The sequence below is a fragment of the Marmota marmota genome, unplaced genomic scaffold (assembly GCF_001458135.2).
Source record: "Marmota marmota marmota unplaced genomic scaffold, marMar, whole genome shotgun sequence".
Lineage (NCBI taxonomy): Eukaryota > Metazoa > Chordata > Mammalia > Rodentia > Sciuridae > Marmota > Marmota marmota.
This window is the reverse complement of record NW_025999924.1, coordinates 804,608-811,722: the sequence shown is the minus strand read 5'-3', so window position 1 is coordinate 811,722 and position 7,115 is coordinate 804,608. Positions and strand designations below refer to the sequence as shown.

The 7,115-nt window shown below is 38.3% G+C and overlaps 1 long non-coding RNA gene across 1 annotated transcript in view; it reads right to left on the bottom strand.

Annotated features, from left to right (window-relative positions):
- Positions 1-421: 421 nt before the first annotated feature.
- The window catches only part of LOC125615733, an 18,379-nt gene continuing 11,685 nt past the window's right edge, over positions 422-7,115 (bottom strand). Inside the window, exon 2 of the long non-coding RNA XR_007346317.1 lies at positions 422-564. This is a non-coding gene — a long non-coding RNA (uncharacterized LOC125615733). The remainder of the gene's footprint in view (positions 565-7,115) is intronic.

The following is a 7,115-nucleotide window of genomic DNA, read 5'->3' as shown; positions in this document are numbered from 1 at the left end:
CCAAGGTGTCCATATACATAATCAACAGTATTTTGGGTTTTTTAAAAAATAAATTTTTTAAAAAAAATTTGTTTTTATTAGTTATATATGACAATAGAATGCATTTATGCACTTTGATATATCGTACATAGATGGGATATAATTTCTCATTTTTCTGAGTGTACATGTTGCAGAATCATATTGGTCATGGAGTCACATATATACATACAGTAATAATATCTGTTTCATTCTACTATGCTACTCTGCTATTCTTCCCTAGTGTCCCCTCTCCCACCTTAATGTGAATTAGCATTCGAATATTAGAGAAAACATTCAGCCTTTTGGTTTTGTGGGATTGGCTTATTTTGCTTAGCATGATATTCTTCAACTCCAACCATTTCCTGGAAAATTCCATAATTTTACTCTTCTTTAAAGCTGAATAATATTCCATTGAGTATATATACCACATTTTCTTTATCCATCTATTGAGGGACACCTAGGTTGGTTCCATAGTTTAGCTATTGTGAATTGAGCTGCTATAAACATTGATGTGTCTGCGTAACTATAGTACGCTGATATTAAGTCCTTTAGATATAAACCAAAGAGTGTATAAACCAAAGATAGCTGAGTCGAATGGTGGCTCCATTCCCAATTTTCTGAGGAATTTCCATTCTGCTTTCCATAGTGGTTGTACCAATTTGCAATCCCATCAGCAATGTATAAGTGTACCTTTTCCACCACATCCTCGCCAACAATTATTGTTGCCTGTATTCTTACAGGGGTGAGATGAAATCTTAGAGTAGTTTTGATTTGCATTTCTCTAATTGCTAGAGATGTTGAACACTTTTTCATGTATTTGTTGATCAATTGTATTTCTTCTGCTGTGAAGTGTCTGTAAGAACAGAATTTTTAATATTTCTTTTTTCTTTCTTTTCTTTTCTTTTTCTTTTTTCCTTTTTTTTTTTTTTTTTTGAGATAGGGTCTTGCTTTATTTCCCAAGCTAGTCTTGAACTTCTGGGCTCAAGGGATCCTCCTGCCCCAGCCTCCTGAGTGCCGAAACTACAGGTGTGTGCTACCATGGCATTTGAATTTTTTATTTTAATTAATCATTTTATTAAAATTAAATATTTACTCTGGTTAAAAATGGATACTGATTGAGTTATTTGAAAACTTTTAAGGGTATTTGGAATAACTCGGGTATATGAATCTACTTTTCCATTGTAAATTTTATGAAACCTAGATACAGACCAAGCACTTTTAACAAAATCTAAGCATTCGAATTGAAATGTGCTGTAAATGTAAAATGTATGTTGGATTTCAAAAGAGTAGAAAAATAATTGAAAACATCTTATTAATAATTTTCTTATTTTGATTACAAGTCTATGTTTGGATATGTTGTGTCAAATAGAATGCATTATTAAAGTTAATCTCAATGATGCCTTTTTACCTTTAATTTGGCTGGTAGAAAATGTAACTTATAGATGTAGCTGACGTTGTACTTGGGCAGTGGTGTTGAGACAAGGGCAGACAGGGATGGAAAGGTACTGGTACTGGCCCACCATGAGGTCTGGGATGGAAGGCTTGTGTCATCACGAGGAAGTGAAAGCAGATACATAGCCATGGCAGTAATGACAGGTGCATAAGGGGGCAGCTAGAATGAAAAAAAGGTGCAGGCATTTTGTTTGTGGGAGACATTTATAAGCACTGATTACTCATCTTCTAAGTAGAGAAGTATTTTAGAAAACTATTGAAAAGAAAAATAAAGGTGTGGATTTACTTGTGAGAATAAATTGGGGAGAGGAGAATTAATGAGCAGGAGGATCCAGTGTATCAAACACCTTCATACTAATATGGGAAGAAGCAAAACTTTGACAAGTCAGACACCACTAGCAAAGATCAGAGAAAGTCATGGGCCTGAGAGTTATGCAAATGGTAAGATCACAGGCTATTAAGAAGAGAACCAGACAGGTGAGGTAGCCCATGTCTGCAAAGCCCAGGCAGGAGGATCACAAGTTCACAGCCAGACTCAGCCACTTAGTGAGGCTATACACAAGTTAGCAAGAGTCTATTTCCCAAACAAACAAACAACAAAACAAAACTGACCTGGGAATTTAGCTCAATGGTAGACCACCTCTGGGTTTATTGGGGAGGGAGGGGAAAGAAGGGAAAGAAGGGACAGAAAGAAAGAAAGAAAGAAAGAAAGAAAGAAAGAAAGAAAGAAAGAAAGAAAAGAAAGGAAGGAAGGAAGGAAGGAAGGAAGGAAGAAAGGAAGGAAGGAAGGAAGGAAGAAAGAAAAAGAAAAGCTAGAAGTGCCCTTTTAGATCTAGAATACGTTTTACTCTTAAAAAAATGGGAAGAGAAATGTTTGGCTTCTGCTAGGAGAAGTGGTTCTGTACCTGGATAGCTTATAGAGATGGCACAGATCTCAACTTCGATTAACAGAGTTTCCCTCTGGAGAGATAGCAATATTAAAGAGAACTTGTCATCCATAACTAGCATAATGATGATACACCATTTTTTCCCCTCTATGCAGCCACATGCTTATGAGGAGACAGTAAAGAAACCATGGCTGTCATGGAGGCTTAAAGCTGGCTTAATTTTGGATTGTCATTCCAAGGAGATGAAAGCAGGAGTGACTTGAGGTGAACTGTGCCTGCTTTGGGACTTTTCTGGCCTTAATTCTCTGGCTCCCTCTCCCAGTCAACACTTATCCTTCCCTGGAGGAATGCTTGTAGGTGTAGAGATCAGATAACTTGGTTCATATGCCACACCAATTGTCTATATCTGCTAAGAGCATTAAGCACAATATAATCTACCACTTCATGCTTTCAAAAGAAGTCTTATAGGACTCATTTCAAACAACTGTTCAAAAGAGGGGGTTTCCACCTCTGTGGTGTTGCAGTCAGAGGAAGACATCTCTGGTCAGGGCATCTTTTAGCCATGCCTCAATCAGAACCATGTGAGAATCCCTCCTGAGCTTCTCCTGCAGGTCCAGATGCCCCTGTAATAACCTAGAACAGGAATAAGATAGTGGGGAGGAAAGCCATGAGATCTGAGGCCCAGATTGCTTCTGGCTATAAGCATCTTTGTGGACTGCATCAGCTCTCTCTGGCTGCTCCCTTTTCTTCATTATGTGGAATTAGAAATACAGAGCCCCAGAGGATAATTGCTAACTCTCTTTGAGCTAAGACCCGTTGGCAATGACTTTGGTTCAATCATAGCTCTCATTCTACATTATTAGGCTTTCTACTTAGTGCCGTTTTAGGCCATGAGTGAATTCCGCTTCAAAGTCAAACTAAGCTGAGAAACAGGAACTCCTTCTAAAGCCCTATTGACTGGCATACATTGTTACTTTATTTTTCAGTCCTTTAATGCATATTCAAAGTGATTCATCAAATCAAATGCAAGTGCAAGTTGAGGGGAGGCCTAGAGGAACATTAAACTTTCTATGTCTAGGGAATCTGTCTGTAATAAATCTACACAGTGAAAAGGAACAAAACCAGAGGCCGTGACCAAGCGCTGTGCGGGCTACATGGAGGACTTGAGATCCAGCTTTCACTTAACACTGACTCTGCCATGTAAAGCACGTTCCCACTGCATTCCCAAGGAGGACTGTCCTTCTGGATTATCCTTGACTTGCAGATTTGCTAGCAGCTTCCCAAGGAGTTTGTCTTTTTCTGAAAATTCTTCTCAAAAGATGACCTCCTGGCTTTCTCAATTAATCCATCCTCAGCCGCCAGGGAACTCTGTATGTGCCACTTTGCTGATGTCTGTGTGTGCTGTTTTCTGGCTGTTTCCTTCTAGTTTTTACTTCAGTTATGTAAATCCCCTAGGTTTAACTCTGGGTAAAGGAAACTGAGTTTGAAATGTCTTATGTTTTGGAAAGAGCTGAGATGATTATTATTATTTTTGCTATAATGTGAGATGAACCTCCCCATCACATATACATTCTATATCCTTTATATTTATATTCAGGTAAAGTATATTTTAAAAGTCATGAATTCAAAATATATTGCTCTGATACATAAATGGATATGAATGTACATGTCTGTCTTCCATCTTCCATCATTTACCTCCGCTTCCCACCTCTGTGTCTTATTCCTAGAGCTTTTGCTTAATTTTACACAAAAAAGTGTAAGAATGAGCTACTCACATCAGTAGTATCCTGGCATTGTTGGGTTAGAACCACTATAAAGCTTGATAAATGTTTAACTCCAATGATACTTTACCCATAGCCCTAAACATTCTTTATAAATAAAAATGAACAACTGAATTATTTTTTTTAAAAACTAAATTTCTGAGAAAGTTAAGTGATGATCTCTTTAAAATCTGAAACTCTAGCAGAATTGTACAAATTTTAAGACACTTAAAACCATTTTCTTTGTCCAAAGGTTACCCAACTCAGGTGGTGTGTGTAAGCTCTAAAGCCCTCTGGGCATGTCCTGACTTCTTGGCCTTGCAAAATCATGGATTTAGTAGGAAATAGCGCCCCCACACTAGGAGCTGGGAATGAGAGAAGAAAAGAGAAATAGAATTTAGAGATTACTACTGTCAAGTATTTATTTAGTGGAGAAGATAAAACAAAAATGAAGTCATATGGGTACAGTTTCAAAATGGTTAAAAAATGGTTCCAGAACTTGGGTAGAATTTTCAGTATTTCGATTCCCAAATAGTCTTTCCGCTGCATTACCCCTTTATGTGATAAGTTGTCCATACTCTTGATAATTTGTTTCCATCAAAACACATCCATCTTCTATCTCATTTCATTTTGGGCCTATTTTCTGCTGTGGAGTTTATGAATTTCATGGAACAAAGCTATTTTTCACCAATAAAGTTTTCCTATATCATTGCATTCTAACTTGTTTGCATTTTAACTTTTCCAGATAATTAATACTGATGAGAACATGGGCCCATGCCTGCACAAGAGCCTTATCTTCATGAGAAACCTTCCTTAACTTTCTTCAGATCAACTAAAAGGATGGCTTCCTCCTTCACCAAAACTCAATGCCAACTCTAATTATGAAGCAGCCATTGCAAATTCACATGCCATGGCTTTGCCTGACATGCAGAAGGCCCAAATTCCAACCTCCTGAGTTTCCAATCTGCTTTGAATGTCTGGTATTAAATTTCAATATGGTCCTCCCACCTTTTTTTTTTGTTGTTGTTCACCCACCTTGCTGGGAAGCTGCCTATCTGCTTTCACAACACAGAGCAGCCAGAAAGTGTCCTTCTCTATTCCACCATCTTGAACTCCCCCCACCCCCCAATTTGGGATGGAAGAGAAGAAAGTCCTGATGACACTGGGCAGTATCTAGAACTGTACAATCATTACAATGGGCAATCCATTAGACACATTTCTCTGTTACTAACAATTTCATAGTTGCTTGGTACACAGTAGGTACTCAACAAATATGTTATAGTGAATCTTTTTTATTATTGGTTCTTTTTAGTTATACATGACAGTAGAATCCATTTTGACATAATAAAAAAGCATGGAATATATCTTATTCTAATTCAGAATAAGAATTTTTTGGTATTATGTGACCTGCCACTGACACTCATCACAGAGATCTCTGCCCCAGTACCTCGTCTTCCCCTTCCATTTCCCTTCCTCCTGCCTCATTCCCTCTATTGATCTTTCTGCCATTTACCCATAGTTATTATTTTTTTTCAATTAATTTCTTGTGGATGTACATGATGGTGAGATTCACTTTGGGTATCCATATATGTGCATAGAAAAGTTATGTCAGATTCATCCCACTGTCTTTCCTTTTCCTATCCCCTACTCTCTTCCCTTCAAGAATGAATATTTTTTTTTAAATAAAATAATCTGAATGAAGACTTCATCTATGCTTGACTTAAGACTCAAGACTGGTTTCTTAGCTTGTGAAACTGGGCCCCATTTGTTGTGGTGCAGGTGGGATGAGAGTGTGTGTGCATGTGCACATGCTTGTGTGTATGCATGCACACACAGGCATGTGCATTCTTATCTCTAAATTAAAATTATTTTTTTCAATCTTGATGATAAGTTTCATAAAAACTTCAAAATCATTGGTTGTGTCATTTGAAGTTAATTACAGAATAACATCAGAAGGGTTCATGGCCAGATGCAGAATTGAGTTTGATGTTTACAGGAGGAACTAAGTCTGCAGCAGTGTGGCTCCCACATTCATTCAGAGAAAGTGGGTTGTAGTCCTACTAAGGACCTTGTGAAAGCCAGGGTACCTGTGGTTCCTCTGTCATAGATTTTTTGGTATTATGTGACCTGCCACTGACACTCATCACAGAGATCTCTGCTGTGATATGCTGCCTTAGAACCAGCTTGCTACCTAGTTCCCAGGCAGCTCTGAGAGAGGGTAGCCCTGCCAACCCTCTGCACTGCTCAAGGTGGCATTCCCCTTCCCCACAGGCTCGTTGAAATAAGAAGTTAGAATGTGAAACCACACAGCACAAACAACACCAAACAATATGGCCATTGTTCATGACTTTCACAAGTGGCTGGTCTTTCACACTAGTTCCCAGGTGTTTTGTTTAGCTGGGCTGATAACAGGTAGGATTCACCCAAACTTTCATTCTAAAGGATTCATGCAGAAAAATCTGGTCTTTTCCATTAAAGTTAGAACCTTTTCCCTCAGCTCATTTCTATGCATAACAGGTGCTGTTCTCTTTCTCAAAATCCCATCTTAGCTGAATGAGCCCACTAGGCTGGCTGTGTCATTTCTCCAGCTGAGCATGGGTATGATCAAGTTCTCTGTGGGCATTAATGTTTTTTCACTCCACTCTGGAACCGATCGGTAGGAATGGAAGAAGCTGCATGTATAATTCGATTGATAGGAACTAAACAAATAAACAGTCCCCTGGTAGGGGACTCCATTGATTCAGCTTTTCGATTATATGATTAGTTAGGTATACAGCCAATGGAAATTTGTGCCTGTGTCAAAAACATACACAAGCACGTTCATATGTGATAGCCCCAAATGTGAAATGGCTTAAATTTCCCTGAACCACCTTCTTCTTCTTCTTCTTCTTCTTCTTCTTCTTCTTCTTCTTCTTCTTCTTCTTCTTCTTCTTCTTCTTCTTCTTCTTCTCCTTCTCCTTCTCCTTCTCCTTCTCCTTCTCCTTCTCCTTCTCCTTCT